This window comes from Talpa occidentalis, unplaced genomic scaffold (genome assembly GCF_014898055.3).
Source record: "Talpa occidentalis isolate TD23 unplaced genomic scaffold, MPIMG_talOcc4v2.1 talOcc4.15, whole genome shotgun sequence".
Taxonomy (NCBI): Eukaryota; Metazoa; Chordata; class Mammalia; order Eulipotyphla; family Talpidae; genus Talpa; species Talpa occidentalis.
In genome coordinates, this window is record NW_023601543.1 from 85,002,767 (window position 1) to 85,020,839 (window position 18,073).

At 44.3% G+C, this 18,073-nt stretch overlaps 1 protein-coding gene across 3 annotated transcripts in view; it reads left to right on the forward strand.

The window, feature by feature from the left end:
* ARHGAP6 (Rho GTPase activating protein 6) overlaps positions 1-18,073 on the forward strand; it is a 408,409-nt gene that overhangs the window by 211,522 nt on the left and 178,814 nt on the right. The gene's annotated exons all lie outside the window — the stretch shown is intronic.

Sequence of the window (18,073 nt, forward strand, 5' to 3'; positions counted from 1 at the left end):
AGGTTGTTCAGACCCTGTGGATCCATTCATATGGGTTTTGAGTTTCATAGTAGGCCTGTCTTGTGATAGCTGGAGATGTGTTCATTAACCCATGGGGTCCGTGTGCTAATGGTCAACCATGGACTCACAAAGTCACGCAGGGTCACCTTCCCCCTTAACCTGAGGCATAGCATGATTATGCTTAATGCCACTATCGAGATATAAATCACACATGTACGATTCATGTATTTAAGGTAGAAACAATCCAGTGGGTGTTAGTATGTTTGTAAAGTTGTGCAACCATTACTGGTAGCTAATATTAGACATGTTTGTCCCTCCCCCAAGTGACACCCGTGTCTATTAGCATTCACACCACACTCACCTGCACTGCTGCTGCCTTCCGGCTGCCTGACTGGTTTCTCATGCTAGATTTGCTCGTTCTGGGCATTTCAAGTAAACGGAATCATACTGTCTCCTTTCACTTAGCGTGTGTGTTCAAGGGTTGTCTATGCTTAGGACGTATCAGTGCTTCATCATTTGTATTGCCACGTGATATTTCGCTGTATGAAAACGCGTCTTATTTATCCATACATAGGTTGAAGAACATTTAGATTGTTTCTACTTTGTTGTTATTATGAATAATGCGGCTATGGACATTCATGTGTAGTTTCATGCTGATGTGTTTTCATTTCTCTTGTGTCGATACCTAGGGGTGGAAGTTCTGGGTCATTCTAGAAACTCTAGCTATGTTTAATCAGTGAGGAGTTGCCTGACTGCTTTCCAAAGTGGCGGCACTTTATTTTCCCACTAACAGTGTCTGAGGGGTCCAGCTTCTCCACAGCCTCACCAACACTTGTTGTGATCTGTCCTTTTGATCCTAGCCATCGTAACGGGTGTGAAGTGCTATCTTCCTTTTGTTACAATTTTTCAGTTTTAGACAGACAACATCAGAAGGTGATTCTTTGTTTTACCACATTGTTTTCTGTAGTGCTATCTTTAAAAATCACAAAACCACCTATGTATTTCAAACAGGATCCTTTAAAAATCATAATTCACTGCAGCCTGAACATTCCAGCAGTATCCATTACAAAAAGCAAAACACACACAAAAGTCTCCCTCCTCCTCTCCCTGACTGGAACTCTGTGCCCCTGACTCTGGAGGCCCTGCACCACCAAGTTCTAGGGGAACCTGTCTGGGGGCCTCCAGTCTCCAGCTCGCCTGGCCCTGGACAGCAGGGCTCTGAGAAGTCCATAGGGTATTTGGCCACATGTCCCTGCTTGACATAGATACGCAGTGAATCATGGGATGCAGTTCAGAGAACCCCTCCTCCCTTTCCCCGAGGGCTGTGAAACCAGATGGGCCTGGCTGTGGCCCTTATCAGGTATCTATTATGCCTAAAGAAGTGATGTTTAAGCCAAGATAGATGGGCCAAAGAGGCATTAGGTTGGCCAAGAGACAGAAAAAACAGTTCAGAAAGAAGGAATAGTTTGTGCAGAGACCCTGAATAGTGAAGAGGCATGTTCAAGCCACTGTCTGAAGAAGTAGCAATGTGAGGGAGGAGAGATGCACAAGGAGCTTTTAGAGACCTGGGTAGGGTGGGCCAGAAGAATTGCAGAGTCTTGCAGGCCACAGAGCAAGGATATTGGCCTGGAACCTAGGAGCAAGAGGAAGCTATTGAAGTATTAGAAGCAATGTGAGGGCTGGAGGTTGTATCAGTTAATTCATTCACAAAAATGACACAATGAAATTGTTACAGCCTTTTGGACACTTAGGATAGGAGCTCTTTTATTGTCAAGATTCTGTAGGATCTCTTGCCCCAGATATCTTGTCAACCCTGCTAGGAAGAATTCGTGGATGACTACCGTGGGATCACACCACTTTTAAACCCACTTCTGTCTGTTCCTGGCTCCTGTTTCCGCCCCCGCTGAGCAGCAATTACTCTATCTCAGCTATATTACTATATCTCGGAGCGCATCCCATTGGTTCCATTTGGGCGGTAGCATCATGATGGAAAAACTCCCTCACTAGGCCACCTCGTAGGCCCCTCCTGATTGGGCTACAGTTGGATTAGTTGCCACTCCTAGGCCACTCAGCTATGACTAAGGGCAGGATGGCGTTTTATCCTTAAGGAGCCCCTGATGACTGCAGGCATGGAAGGAATTTTGTTGTTCTACTCAGTTGCAGGCAAGCAAACCACCACTAAGAGTGATAATTTAAAAACACCTTATAATTATGGCACCGGTCGCCAATACTGTGGGTGAAACGTATACAAGGCTTGTTACACTATGTACAGCAGTACTTATCATAGAGAATGTATTGAGAAGCCGGTGGCCATTTTTCTTATTCACTATCCCATACCTCTACCCTCCCCAGCACACACTTACACACATCACTTCAGTAGACTCTGCTTGACAGTTTTACAGACGGGGCTCTTAATCTTTGACACAAGAGCCAGTGACAACCACCTTTGACCAATGGAGAGATGACGTGTAGTTCTATTTTCCAATTTTGTTTAAGTCATGATATTGAAGTCATTTGATTTCTTTAGTTATTAATCTTACAGCTTTCTCCCGTGTTTTGTTGAAGAGCATTTCATCATGTTTCGGTGAAGTGATTTATGGCTAGCTCACAAATTCCAGTCTCAAGATTAGAGTTGCTCACAAATTCCTTAAGACATTCATTGTGCCCGCAGAAACTTAAAAAATTGAACTATAGGCTATCATTCCTGTATCTGATTCTTCCATGATTCTATTGCATAACATCACATTCTACCCCATTCACCTCCAAATGCCTGGTAAACATGTGAAACAAACATAAAGATGGCCAACGAGGACATGAAAACATACTCAAATGATTAGCCATCAGAGAAATGCAGATCAAAAATCACAAGGAAATACTACTTTGTACCATCTAGGAGGTCAGTGATCAAAAAGACAAACAATAACAAGTGTGGGGAAGAAGATGGGCAAATTATAACTCTCTTACACTACTGGTAGGGACGTAAAATGGTTCAGCCACTTTGGAACCGCAACCTAGCAGTTCCTCAAAAAGTTCAACGTGCACTTGTCCTATGACTCAGCAATTCTACTTCTCCGTATTTACCCCCAAAAAGAAACTTGTCCGCATACAAACTTGTACATGAATGTTTGTAGTAGCATTATTTTGGGGGCAATAGCCCCAAAGTAGAAACATTCCCAATGTATGTCAATTGATGAACAGGTAAATAAAATGTGGCATATCCTTACCAGGGACTATTATTCAGCGATAAAAAGATTAAAGCACTGACCTGTGCGAGGGATCTGCTGTGAAGACATGCTAAATGAAAGAAGCCAGGCACAAAAAGTCATATATTATGAGATTCCATTTGTATGAAATGTCCAGAGTAGGCAAACCCATAGAGACAGAAAGTATATCAGTGTTTTCCTGGGGCTGGGAGAGAGGGAAAATCGGGGGTGACTGCTAATAGATAAAGAGTTTCTTTTCAGCTTGATAAACGTGTTCTAAAATGTATAGAATATACTGGATATATATACTGAATATACTGGAAACCATGGGCTCGAAGTCCTTCAATGCATGAATTGTATCATGTGATTTATATCTTAATAAAGTGGTTATTAAAAAGCCACAAAGAAAGCCAACCAGTGCTGGACTTGAGTGGTGCATTCCTGCTGAAAGGGAGCTGTCGAGGCACACTGGCTTGTGAAACACAAGCGCCTCAGTTATCTATTTCTGCGTCGATTGGCCATATATGTACTTCAGAAACATCTCAGTTTACTTGCTGGATGTGGGAGCCAGTTTCTTTTATGTCGTGGGAAGGCGTGAGGTTGAGTGAGGGAGCACAGTCTGGCCTTTCGCTAGAGACTCGGAGATATTGGGGCGTCCCAGACCCACATCTGCCGCCTATCAGTCAGGACCACCATGTTGGGGGCAGCCGCTGGCCAAGCACAGGTGGCTGCTGCGCTGTGTGCGGACATTTGGGGGCCAACCCAGCATTGTCTGTTTAGCCGGTGCCGTCGTTGTGGGGTTGATTTTGTGTATGTGTGTGCATGCCTGTGCACGCATGTGTGTCTGCATTGTGTGAGTTTCTGTGTGTGTTTACAGCAAGCACAGTCAGAGGGCACTAAGCCAAGCCGTGCTGTGAGCCCCTGCGAAGGAGGGGGGTCTGTGTGCTTGGAGCGCACTCTCGCTTGCTCTCAGTTGAGCGCAGATGGCTTTCCCCAGTGGAGGCCCCGTTTAATCTGTTGCCGGAGGATCAGGGAGAGGAAGAAGAAGCTCCTCCCCATGCTCTGTAGCAAACATTTTACTCGAAGCCTTAAGTATTTTCTAACCCTTAAGCCAGTTCTCTAGAGGGGTTCACTGATCCCATTTTATAGATGAGGCTTCCAGAGATGAGGTGACTTCCCTGGGGTCGCAGAGGTGCTCAATGGTCTAGTTGGGTGTTGAAGACCATGTCCCGACTCTTTCATGGCAAGCTGTGTCCTACTTCCCCAAGGAGAAACCACATCCTGCGCTCTTTCGCGGTGGACTTAATTATAACCATTAATAAGACGGAGTCAGAAATAGATTATTTGAAAAAAATAGATTATTTGAGTAGAAATTGATTCTACAATTCAGTCCTTAGACCAGGGACCCAGGATTTCAAATTTTTGTGCTAGACCATAAACACCGAAGTTCTAAAAGTAGTTTTTTTTCCCCTGTGAATATATGAAATAACAGAGTGAACACTTAGTTTATAGGATACCAACCTGCGGGAACGGCAAGTGGTTTTTTAGGAAGGAGAGCCAGAAGAGAAGCAGGAAGAAAGAAAAGAGGGAGGGAGGGGGGAGGGAGGAGAGGAGGGAGGGGGAGGGAGGGGAGACAGACAATCCAACCCATGGGCTTTGGGTGCGTGCGAAGCCATCTTGGAAGCACAGGCGTGGGGCGCGGAGGGGAAGCCCAGAGGGGCCGAGTGGCGGGGCCCCAGCAGTCTCCTGGGCTTCCGGTCTCCTGGGATGCCAGCGCAGGCGCTCGTGGCCACTTGGTGGTGGCGGGGGTTGAGCAGCGGGCAGCAGTTTGGCCATACTGCCGGCAGAGGAAAAGTGAGCGGCCAATAACCGGGTAGAACCAAGAGCTGCTCTAACCTTTGCAGGAGCGAGTCAGCAGCCCTCGCCCTTGGCCCAGGAGGCCGTTGAGCACCGTATCGAAAAGACATCGTCGTTCCTCACAGGCGGCCAGTGTCATGGCCAGAGCCACATGTACTTCACGTGGTGACATGGACAGGTGTGTTCCCTTCTCCATCTGCTCTGCATTTCACCTGTCATTCTGCCTATGCGACAGACTGCTCCAGTGGTTTAAAAGGACAAGGAAATGTCTCCATTAGAAAAGTCAAAGCTCTTTTAAGACGGTTATTTCGAGCGTGAACTTGGGCTCCGCAGGATGTGTGCTTGTCTGGAATGACTATTCCAGGGTGACCCAGGGTGCTGGAACCTGATACTGCGCCTGGGGAGCAGTGACCTGCTCTTTTCAAAAAATATTCTTGGGGACACTTTTCCTTCCTGAGGTTACCCACATCAGCATCCTCTGATCAAATTTTCTTTGAGCTCTAGATTAGAAAAACTCTGTAGTCACCCACAGACACAAATTTCTTAAGAGGAGGTTTCCAGGGGCACACAACATGAACTGAAAAGAAAATTTGGTTCCTGTTGGCATATGCGCACTTGCATTGCATTCTAATTACATGGAATAGTTTTTAGATGAATTAAACAAATGCAAAGCAAAAGAACTCTTGATTATTTTAATGTCTATGTCGCATTCAAAAGACTGCAGATCGACTTGAATAGATGGGAAGACTTAACTGTTAATGAATCACACACGCAACCTTTTGAATCTCTTGCTTGGGAGGGTGATGTGGCATCAGATTCCATGACCTTGATGCGAGGATGACCTTGTTGCTGACCTGAAGACTTCTTGCTACTACGGAAGGCTTTAGAGCCACGGGTGAAGATGTTGTACAATGGTGGGGCTAACCACAGCTTAGCAGTGGGAGGTGCTGAGAGTGGAGAAGCTCACAGAGAGATGAGAAAGAAGGCTTTGGCCTCCGACCCAGGGGTAATTCAGGTGGTGGCAAATATGGAAACTCAATGCGGAGGAGCACACTAGTACTGGGCAAGCTCAGAGCAGTCGAAGTCAGATGTCTGTACCATGTTTGCATTCATATAATCAGCGATTCCTTCTCTCGTGCCTCGTGTAGGCCTGGCCTTTCTCCATCTGTGCGTCTTTTTGAAACATTGCAGGAGATTCAACATTAGCACCTAATTATGAGCCCATTTTGATGTTGGAGCCTGTGTCATCTCTGCTTAACATGGTTAAGTATGTCTGCAAAGGAAGAAAATTTACTTACATTGTTAACCAGCCCTTTTCATGTCTCAAAACAGCAGATTTGTTTATCCAACAGATTTTGCCCAGAAGACAGTGAATGAAATTTCAAGTGCGTTTGAAGTTAACATTTCATGACAGAGAGCCAAGCTCCATCAAGCAACACTTTCCTATGAAAGCTGAACATAAATCATACCTTCAAGTAACAGTCAGTCTTGAGGCTGGCCCTGTCCAATAGAAATGTAACCCCAACCACATCGGTCACTTGAAAGGTTCTAGCAGCCATGTTTAAGTGAGTGGGAAAAAAAGCAGTGAAAAGAAACTCATATATTTGATTTTACCTAATCTATCTGAAATACTATCATTTTGATATGTAATCAATAGAAAAATAAGGATATACATTAGATATGACGGCAACAAATATATATATATATATATGCTCATTGCAAGTCTTTGAAATAGGCCATGTATTTTGTCCATCCAGCACATCTTCATTCCAGCTGGCCATTATTTTAAGCACTGAGGAGCCACATGGGCTAGCGCCTGCCATATTTGACACCTTAGCTTTAGAGCACTGGACAGGGAGCCAAAAGATGACAGATCTGATCCAGTTCTCTGAATTGGATTCAGTTGTCATGTCAACTGGCGGGGCTCTGCACTCTCCCCCACACTCTGGGCACCCCAGGACTGCATTTGTTTTCTCCCACTGGCACAGTCAGGGTCTCGCGTCGCCGTCGGTGGGGTGTGCAGGGAGCCATGTTTTCTTGTTGCTTGGTAAAATCCAGCTGCTGTTCTCGGCTGGTGTTCTACACAGCTTTGAATTCCAGCCCTTTGGCTTTCCCACACTGAGCAGCCAACGCAAACTATTGTTTGCAATGATACCTGTTCCTTTCTAAGAAGATGAAGGCAGTAATCAGATTTGCACTTAGTACAAGGTGTTCAAGTGAAATTACCCACTTGTTTTGGCGATTTTCCCCTCCCAAATTGCTGGGGTGTATCTTCATCGGGGGTATATAAATAGGAATTGCCCACCTCCTAAATAGAGTGTGTAATACTCGAGGTAACCTAGGCATCCTCCCACGCCCTGCCACACTTGATGCCCAATTATTCCCCGAACACCTAAGCCTTTATGTAATAGGGCCCTGGGAAGAAAGGGAAGTGGCAGGCGTAAGTGGAATAGATATTTCAAACATTGCTCATGTGTGAAACCTCCGACCTGGCATTTAGGCGCAAGACTTGTTTTGCCTCCAGTTTTGGGGTTTGTTTCATCGCATGTGCGGCTTGGTGTGGCCGGGGCTGCGTCGTGGAGCTGGTACAGACAGAGCTGGCCATTCCTGGGCCATCTGCTATAAGCACAATTATGGGCAAAGCCATTCTGGAGGGGAGGGGACTCCTGTGTGATAAAGCCCGAGTTGTTAGGATGCATTTCCCCGTGGAAAATGGAGGAAACACTCTTCCGATTTTGTTAATGAATCTGCTATATAAAGCTTTGCTTAAATTTGGCATGGGCTTAAAGCGTGACTCACTGACAGTCTTTAATTTGAAAATGTTTGAGAAGATGGAACCAAAATGGTTGGGAAAATTATACGCATATTTGGGCTGTTCTCATCTGTTCTTATTTGAAATTCTACATTAAAATGAGATGAACTTAAGACATGCACAGTGTGATCATGAGGTCAAGAGCTGGGGAATAAGACCCCAAATTTCTGGCCCATGTCATCCTTTGGGTTTGTCTTTGAAATCAGGCCTGGTTCCATATCCTGACTCTGAAACTTACTGACTGGGTGACATTGAGAAGTTCTCTGAGCCTCAGTATTAGCATCTCAGAATTGCATCATCAAAGCTGTTTCTCAGGGCCGGAGTCAGAGTGAAGTGGGATCATGTAGGTAAAGTGCTGGGATAGTGATCAGGACAGAGTAAGCCCTGAATAAATACAACCACTCAGTCTTAAAAGTTAACGTGTTATTGGATACTTTTCAGTTATATGTATGTATATATATATATATAATGAAGATATATGATGTACTAGCTTTTAGACTTAATTGTTCTTATTCCAAAACAGGAAATATGTCCAATCATATTAAGTTAAGTCAACAAACATTTGCTGAGTTTGGATAAAGTCAAAGAACGTGCTGTTGGGTGATGGGCTACATTATTGTCAAATTATGAGTATCTTAACATCCTGTCAGGCCACAGCTCCCTGTAGTTCTAGCCCGGTGGTCCTCCATTGGGGAGAATTTTCCATCCCCTCCCCCAGGGACATTTGGCAATGTCTGGGGACAGTTTTGGTTGTCACTTCTGGGGGATGGGTGCTGCTACTGGCATCTAGAGGGTAGAGGTGTCAAGGATGTTGCTCGACAGTGTACGCTGCACGGGAGAGCCCCCCTCACAGAGAACTGTCAGGCTCTACAAGTCAGTGATGCCAAGGTTAAGAGACCGTGTATTTGACCCCTCCCACTCCACCCTCATTCCTCTGAGAGAAGAATCACACACTCCAAATGGCCAGTGGGGTCAGTAGCATTTGTTGGCCAATGAGGATGAGTAGCCCACACAATGAATGCCTTACTGCCTTGCCTCTCTCCACCTCTCTCTCTGGCTCAGGCCATTCCACTTCAGGCAGTTCATTATCATGCATAACAATCTCATCCTTCTTCCCCCTCCTTCTTCCAAATGTTGTGGAGTTATTTTTAAAAGGTATGTTGTTTGACTCCTGCGCTCTCTGTTTTATATGGAGACCAAAAAATGACTTAGATTATAATCAAAGGTATGTTGCTAGTAAAGCACCATATTAAGGCCAATTTCCATCAACTTTCAGGCCCTAGAAATTGCCCCAAGTCCTTTAGCTGTGTCTTGTCAATTCTGTTTGTCCTGAGGCACCAGGTTTCAAGGTAAACACAACAGTTTTATTCAGTGTTGTTTTACAACATGTGATCAAGTAACATTACTGCTTCCTGTGGTGCTTTACTGCATGTGTAATAAATTTAATGAAATGTGGGTTAAGTTGATTTTTCAAGTTAACCTTAGAACACTGGTCATCTTTTATCATATGGCTTTCAGAGCAAATGTTTACTGAGTTTCTCAAGAACTGATTTTTGAAATTTTTGAAATATCACCCATCTGTCAGTGAGGGGTATCTGTTTATTGTCGTCTTACTCACAGTGACCACCCACACTGTCACTGCGGGTGTGTGCAGATGCAACCCCAAAACATGATGATAACCCCGTCACAGATAGGTTAAACTGTTCATGGCTTTGCCGTTTTGCATTTTTTTTTAAATAGGAAGTTCTGTTTGTGGTCGGTCAGGACATTGGCATTGCAGAGGATGCCAATTTAGAAAAAAATACCCTGAGAAAAACACTCAAAATTGTCAAGCATCAGAATCATGCGTTGAATAGCTAGTGCTGTGTGCCTAGTAGATGTGCTCTGGTAAATGTGCTCCCCCAACATCACGAACACTCTTAACCATTGGTTCTGGCCCAGGCGGTTTTGCCCCCAGAGGACACTTGGCAAGTTCGGGAGACATTTTTGGCTTCGTATCTGGGGCGGGGGTGGTGTGCTGCTTCTCGCCTCTAGTGGGTAGAGGCCAAGGATCCTGCTGAATGTCTGCAATAATGCACAGGACAGCGTCCTCCACAAAACACTATCGAGTCCTGGATGTCAATAGTGTGAGGCTGGGGGACCTGCTCTCAACGTGTATTTTGTTAAATTCATGCTATCTCTTTTCATTTACTGTTCGCTTACTGTTTTGGCGAGGCCAATAGGACTAAGTAAAAACTGTCCAGTCATGAGCTGACTGGACATAAAGCTGTGAGTGTGAAGGTCAAGGTGATACCTACCCTAAGAGGTTGTTGGAGCAGATTTGCTTATTGGGTGGGAGGCTGGAGTTGGTGTCTTCGCATGTCTTTCTGATGCCACGAACCCCATGCTCGCTCTCCTCTGTCCCACCCAGCACTGTTTCACCAAGAATTCTGTTTCACCAAGAATTCCTCCCAAAGTTTGTGCTCGTCATGACCAGCCTGTTCTCAGCTCCCGCCATCAGAGCCAAGCAGAGTATTTTTGGAATGTTGATGAATGTGCTGAGAATGTTATTTTTAAATAGCATTCTGCTATGCAACACCATGCTACAGTCTCCTGAATGGAGCTGTTTCCAAGCGGAGGCATGACCTCTGCTGTCTGCTAGTGAATTATTGCACACCTATCATGAAAAGTACCATCAGGGCTTCCCAAAACTAGCCACATGACTAGAAGAGGCCATTGCTGTCCCCCAGACGCAGAGACAGCCCCCTCCTTGAAATTCAGACCCCCGGATTTTGAGAGAGAAATAAGATACTGCACACTCATAGGACAAGTATCGGTAGACAGTATGAGATCAAGCTAGGTTAATGTTAAACAGTGACAGTCTAATCTTGAAATATTTCTGGATGAAATGATAGGCTGTCTGGGATCTCCTGCAATATAATCTGCTGGGGTGGAAACCTAAAAATTAGTGTTTTATAGGTAAAATGGTTAAGCCATAGAGTGAATGTGGAGGCTTAAATGGTTTGCATTTCAGCTGCCTGATTTTCAGCTGCAAGTTCCCCCAGAATCAGAGGCACCCTTGCTTCTCAGCAGGGGCAGGCACAACTTCATTGACAATGAGAGCACAGTTTGTTGGTCTTTCCATTCATCGCTGGTCCAATGACCACCTTCATCTTGCCGTGGTCTTCCTCTTATCTGAATGCCTTCCCTCCTCACACCTAAGCCCAATGTGTTCCTGGGACCTCACTCAGTTCTCACCTCCTACTGAAGCCTCTGAAGGTCTTCTACAATTTTATTACTCTTGCTCTCTACTCAACTCCTGCAGCCATGCCAACTTGGGCAGCTTATGAAAAATAAGCTCGAATTCACACGCCGTGCAATGCAGTGGTTTGCAGTCCACTCAGAGAGTTGGGTAGCCGTCACCCTGTGTTTTAGAACACTTTCTATTCTCTCGAAAAGCAATGCTGTACCTATTAGCAATCCAGCCCCTCCCCCCGCATTTCCCATCAACGTCCTCACCCTGGCCCCCAGCCACTTCTAATCTACTTTCTGTCTCTAGATTTGTCTTTTCTGGCATCCCATAAAAATGGAATCATAAAATGCGCGGCTTTTTATGTTGGGCTTTTTTCACTCAGCTGCTTTCGGGGTCATCTCTATTCTATCACATAGCAGAAGCTACTCCTACCGCCGCTGAATTGCTTTCCCCGTGTCACTGTGCTGCTAGACCACACTTTGTTTACCCACCCATCGGTTGATGGGCATCTGGGTTGCTTCCACTTTCGGTCTGTTATGTATAATGCTGCATGGGACATTTATGTGCAAGACTTTGTGTAGACATGCTTGTGTTTCTCCTGAAGTGATAGGTCCCTAGGAGTGGAATGCTGGGTGACACAGTAACTTGATGATTAACTGCTTGAGGAGCTGCCGGACTGGTTTCCAAAGTGGCTGCATCGTTTTATGTTCCCCCCGCAGTGGTGAGGGTCCTCATTCCTCCACCTCCCCTTTGACATTTTGATCTGCACTAGCCTGTGATTTCATTATTTGTCTTCAGGATGGATTATGTTAGTCTCGCCTCCCAAATTTGACCCTACTCAACTTAAGATGGTGATCCATTTGTTCAGTCTTTATCTCAGCAAGCGATTGTTGGGTGCCTGCTGTGTACCAGGAACTATGAAGTACTAAGACTGTGAGCGTGAAAAAGTTGTTTAGCAAGGAAGGCACATCCAATCTCACCAGCCCACTCTGATGACGGGTGCAGTGATGCCCTTCTGTTCAAGGAGCAGCCTCTACTTCCCAGAACTCATATTGATCGTCTCCTTCCCACCATGTCAGACTTACAAACAGCACTCAAGCCTACTATTTAATACATTTTATTTTAGAGAAAGAACAAATCTCTGTGTGTGTCCTCTTTTCTGTCCAAATGTAGAAGCTCTGATTTTGCTCTTGGTCTTTTGTGTTTCAGTACCACTTAGCAAATATGCTTAAGGAAATAAATGCCAGCAATATTTCTAGCAGTAACTTTGGAAGTACAATGTGAGTTATTTTGAAACAGTGAATCATCAAGAATGTTAATCTGTTGACTTGTAAGTATAAAAGCTGCTTGAGACTCTAGGCTAAAAGAGAAAGGAAACCTAAAATTTGAATTCCTTTGAACTCAAAAATAGATTGTCCATATGTTGCTTTCACCTGCAGTCAGTCGGGCTTTGTGTGTGTCTTTCTTCAACTCCCATTCAGTGGTCAAGAGAAATGAAGATATTTGGAATCCTTCGCGATGTCAGGACGAAAAGACTCACATTACTAACTGTTGAAATGAAAGCCCTCTTATACCATATGAAGGTACCGGCGTCCAACTATAAGTATGTGATCATTAACATATATCGTATGCTGTGTCTTTTAGTGATTTGACAATACTATCAGTTTGTTTTCATCTGTGTTCTTAATTACCCAATATAAAGATGCCAATGTCAGCAACGCCAAAGCAGGTACATAAAAGAATTTCTTGTATTTAGGAAAAGGCCATTGGATCACCTGATGATTCAAGGGAAGAGAGTGGCGCTTGCATTCCAGTTTGTAAATCACATCGATTTTAACAGTGACTTAAATATTCTCTGATTTGTTTGAACTCTGAAAAGAGTTTTGTTTATGATGAAGAAAAAAAAAAAAGAGAGAAGCTAAGGACAGGTTTTGTGTCCATATTGTCCATATTAGAGACTCTGAACGAACAACAAAGAACGATAAGATTCTTCCACGAGTTGTTAATTTTCTAAACATTTAGAGTACTTACTACCTACCAAATACTGGTTTAGGATTTTCACAAATACTGACTGCTTTAATCTTTGCAGCAACCCTAGAGAACATGTAATTATTCTCCCCATTTCACAGGGGAGGAAGCTGAGAGTTTGTCTTGCCTAAGGTCACCTGGGTAATTACTGTAATCCCATGTGATTTGGCACCAGAGCCTGTCTCTCAAAGAACACCGTTTCTGAGGTGATACCAGTGCAGGGATCCTGTTGGCCTGACATCATTCCAGGTTTCAGAGGGAAATTGGCTGCATATTTTTTCATATAGCCTAGCAGAGCCATGAAATTAAGTGTGGGAGATAAAAGAAATGATACACCATAACCTGTATTTTCTATTGTCTATAAAATACAGTATCCATGCCATATTTTTCACATTATATATCATATATATTGCATGTTTCATGTTACATACACTGGCACTGTACAGAATGTACATCTGCATGTACATGTGTGTGCTGTGCACACTTACATGCCTAGCCCCTCAAAGGCTCTAATTTCCCACATGTCCCCTCAGCCTACGTGGTGAGGGAGGCTCTCTGTCCTGCTGCTCCCTTTTCCACTTTCAGCAACTGCAGCGTCACTAGTATTCTTGGAAGTTATTCCTTCTTCATGGCAAGGAGTCTGTTGAGAGATTAGCTGTGTCCATTTGACTCTAGAAACCAAGGTTTGCTCATGGGAGACGCATGGAAAGACCTCAGTCATGTCTAAGCTCGTCAGCCTATCACTGTCGGTTCTGCCCTGGGGGTGACCACCTGTACTCTGCTGCTGGGAGACGGCTTCCCAAAGATGGGCTCCACTGGTCAGCAGCACCTTCCAGCGGTAGCTCCCTTGCATCTGGCCAGGTAGGGTCTGCGCGCACGTGTGTACATCAAATGGACCAAGATAGTAAGAGTTATCAGATCTTATCAAACCTTCTATTATTCTGCACCTACAGGATCTTGAACTAGCTAGGATGCATGTGCTTCAGAGGGCAAGTTATATGGACAGAGAAGATACTGGATTAAAACTAATAATCTCTACGTAAGCTCTGAGAATTTTTTTTAAATAGAGCTCATGTTAAATAGAAGTAATGAGGATAATCACAGTTGCTTAGGTTTCTTCAATGTAAGTCTGTGTTTCTCAGCATTCTTTCCAGAACCTATTTTTATTTTATTTCTTTAAATTTATTTATTTATTGATACAAGCACTGGGTATAGTCAGAAGCGCGGGAGGGTGAGAGAATTCACCAGAGCCAGAGCGGGGAGCAGAGCAGGCAGAAGGACCGAAGTACACTGCTGAGGGGAGCAGCGGGCGGCAGGAGAGGTCTGCGCGCCATGTGGGACCCTTGCCTGGTGGCCGGGGATCGAACCGGCGCTGCAGAGGCTGCGGGCAGCTTCGCAACCCAGCACTCAACCGCTGCGCCACCAGGGAGGGCCCCAAAACCTGTTTTTAAATGGGCTGCTCTGTGCATGGTTTATTGCCTCTCCTCCAGGACTTTGTCCTGGGGACAAAATTTGGTGTCGGAATTTGGTCCTAACTAGAATTACTGTTATTGTGAATTGAGTCCCCAGTTGGTGCCTGGGTATAATAAGCACTCATAAGTACTGTGGGAAAAAACAAAATCAACTATAAAACTATAGATTTATCAGGTAATAGAAAAAGATAATCTTAACCGCTGCCCACTTGGGTGGAGAGCAGCTACCTAAACATGGGCTGTCCCACCATGCTCTCCTTCTTGTCTCTAGGACAAGAAGCCCAGTTGAAGAAGACTTGAGGAAACTCAGGGCAATGCTGCGAGAGCAAGATGGCTACCGCCTTAGACACCATCTGGGAAGTGTCTCGTGTGTGGTCATGTCCAGAGCCAGAATGTACTTGACTGCTTGACCTTTAAGACGTTTTAGTTCTCCTGAGGTCTGAGCTGTGGTGTGGGTTAGCGATTCTCAGCATAACCTATGGTGACTTGAAGACTTTACATTTCCACATTCCCTTTACCCTCATTTCAATTGGGAGCAACTAAAACTTGTAGTGAAGTCGTAGGCTTTTGCTGTAAGGAGCAAGAGCTGCCTGTCTCTGGTGTGCTAGTACTCCTACGGAGTGAGTCATAGGTTAAAGCATTACAGCAGAGGAGAGGAAACATTTTCACTTGGCCATGCACGCCTTTTCAAAAACAAATATTACTATTTTTTAAATGCCAGATCACTGGCATAGTTTTAATTTCTTTTCACAATTGGTTGTTCTTTAAGCATACAATCTTTAAGTGTGAAGTCATTCAGAGATAATTATTTTGGGAAGGAAAATGCCAAGGGAAATAGTTACGTAGTCAGTTTTTTATTATCCCTGATGATTTTGCCACTGGAATTAAGATCCCGTTCTAGTCAACAGCACCAGCTAGTTACCTTCCCTCTTTGCTAACTCTTGGAACAGAATGTTTTATTAGGAAACAGAACTGAGTTTCGTTCCTCCTCCTGAGCCTGGGGCCTGTTTTGTGTTTTCACCGCCTATAGCATCGAGGGCCTTCCCCGTGTCCTCTGTGTGCCGGAGCTGTGACCCTGTTGAAGAGCCCCGTGCGTGCCTCTCTTCCCAATGCCATTTTCCTTCCCTTCCCTGGAGGCCTTGAGATCTGTCAATTGGGCATTTACACCATAGAAATGGACAAAGGCTACAAATCAGGGCTCTCCCCGCCCCAGAGTCAGTTATTAAACTTCTTAGTAGCACACAGCTACTCAATTCAGTCCGTACTTTGTTTTGGATAGATATTCTCTAAAATGTTTGCCACCTCTTGGCAAACAGAAGTTGTAAATGAAAAAGGCTATTCTCTCTTGGTCTCATTTGCAGAATTCATGTACCTGGGTCTCCTTACTTCTTTGTTTCACTTTTCCTACTGGATTTTTTTTTTCCTTCTTTAAGCCTTGACTCTTCATTTCCTGACTTTAATTGCCAACCACTCATGGTTTAGATAGCCAAGTCCGCTAGGCATGCGCATAATGAAAAACAGATAAGAATTTGGGTGTTATGTTTTAGAATAAAGTGCACAGCCTTGACCCAGAGCTTTTGTGACGGCTGGTTCAGTTGCCAGGATGGGCTTTGTGGGCATTTGATATCAGGGCCCATGCTTGGAAGGGCCTCCTATAGGACTCAGTGCTCTACGGTCACCATCTTGAAAGTTGGAAAATGGTTTTTTTTGTTTTTGTTTTTGTTTTTTTAAAGATTTATTTATTTATACAAGCACTGGGTACAGTCAGAAGCGCGGGAGGGTGAGAGAATTCACCAGAGCCAGAGCGGGGAACAGAACAGGCAGAATGACGAAGTACACTGCTGAGGGGAGCAGCGGGCAGCAAGAGAGGTCTGTGCACCATGTGGGACCCTTGCCTGGTGGCCGGGGATCGAACCGGCGCTGCAGAGGCTGTGAGCAGCTTCGCAGCCCAGCGCTCAACCGCTGCGCCACTGGGGAGGCCCAAAAGTTGGAAAATGTTTTGAGTGAGCTCTGCATCTTCCTTTTGCTCAGGGTCTCAAGTGATGTCACCAGCCTGACAGTTGTGCTGGTCTCTTCTTTGCTTTCAGCTTCTGATTTTAGAAACATTCTTAGAAATCTGGCATCTAGATCAATGGGATTTTCTATATTAACTCCTGATAGTTGCTTGGTCAGATCATCGTGAATCCTGAGCAAATTGTAGAAGACATAGTCTGTTCTCCTTTATGATATTTTGATTCTTCTAAGAGGACAACCTGGAAAGGAAAAAGATACCATGATGTTACTCTTTTGAGTGTCTTAGATTGACTTCGGTCCTTTATGTGCAAGTAAGTACTTTTTGATTTCTTAATGCATACTTTAAAAATAATTTTATTGATGTATTAGTTATAGATCATAAAGTTCACCCCATTTAAGTGCACCGTTAATTCAGTGTGTGTGTTTTTTGTTTTTTTTTTTTTTAACAAATGGACACAGTTGTGCAAACGGATATCCCCACAGTCCAATTTGGGACATTTCCGTCATCCCAGTGAGATCGTGTGTACCATTATTTCCCATCCCCATTCTCAGCCCAGGCCACCACAAATCTACTTTCTGTCTCAAAAGATTTGCCTTTTATGGATTTGGCATATAAATGGAACCATATGAAATGTGACCTTTTGTGGCTCGCTTCACTCAGCACCAGGTTTTGACTCTACCCGCGGTGTGCCATGCAGATGCACACTTGTCAGGTATGTGTAAGGTTTGTGCAGGATAAAATAATGCTCACCTGCTTATCTGTGAGTACACTTTGACCTCAAATTTCCATCTGAAGTGGAAAGATAACCCCCATGCATTGGAAAGGATCCCCAATTCTCAGCATCTGCCAATATACCACGGTGGCGCCTTCAGATCAACCAATCACCTACCTCCTGAGAATGTTTAGATGCTATTTTTGCAGGTCTCCGTGAACTTGATGTTTGATACCGTTATTATCAGGTACACTTGGTAATTAAACTGCAATTAGCCCTCTGCCACGAACATATTCTGGCAGTTATCAGGACTTGCTCTTGAATTCATGTTCATCAGTATCAAAAATGCATTTTTCAGAGCTTAAACCCAAAGTGAAAAATGCCATGGGATAGAATTCAGGCCCTGGGCTCAGTTAGCTTTCAGTTGAAATCCTGACTCTAGCACTCAAGGCTGCGATCTTAATTAAGCTCTTCAACATCTTCAAGATTTGATTTCCTAAACTAAATCATGAAATGATACTATATCCTACCTCAGAGAACTGGGAGAATTAAATGATCAGTCATGAAATGCACTGAACACAGTGCTGGGCATAATAAATGTTTACTCAGTGTAAGCTGCTGTGAGGCCGAGGCAGATTATTCTATGGCACGTAGTTTATCTAGCCCCATGTGGTAGGGTATCACAACAGAATAGAACAGGTCAGATAACATGATCAGGGTTTTATTAATGACCTACAGATTTT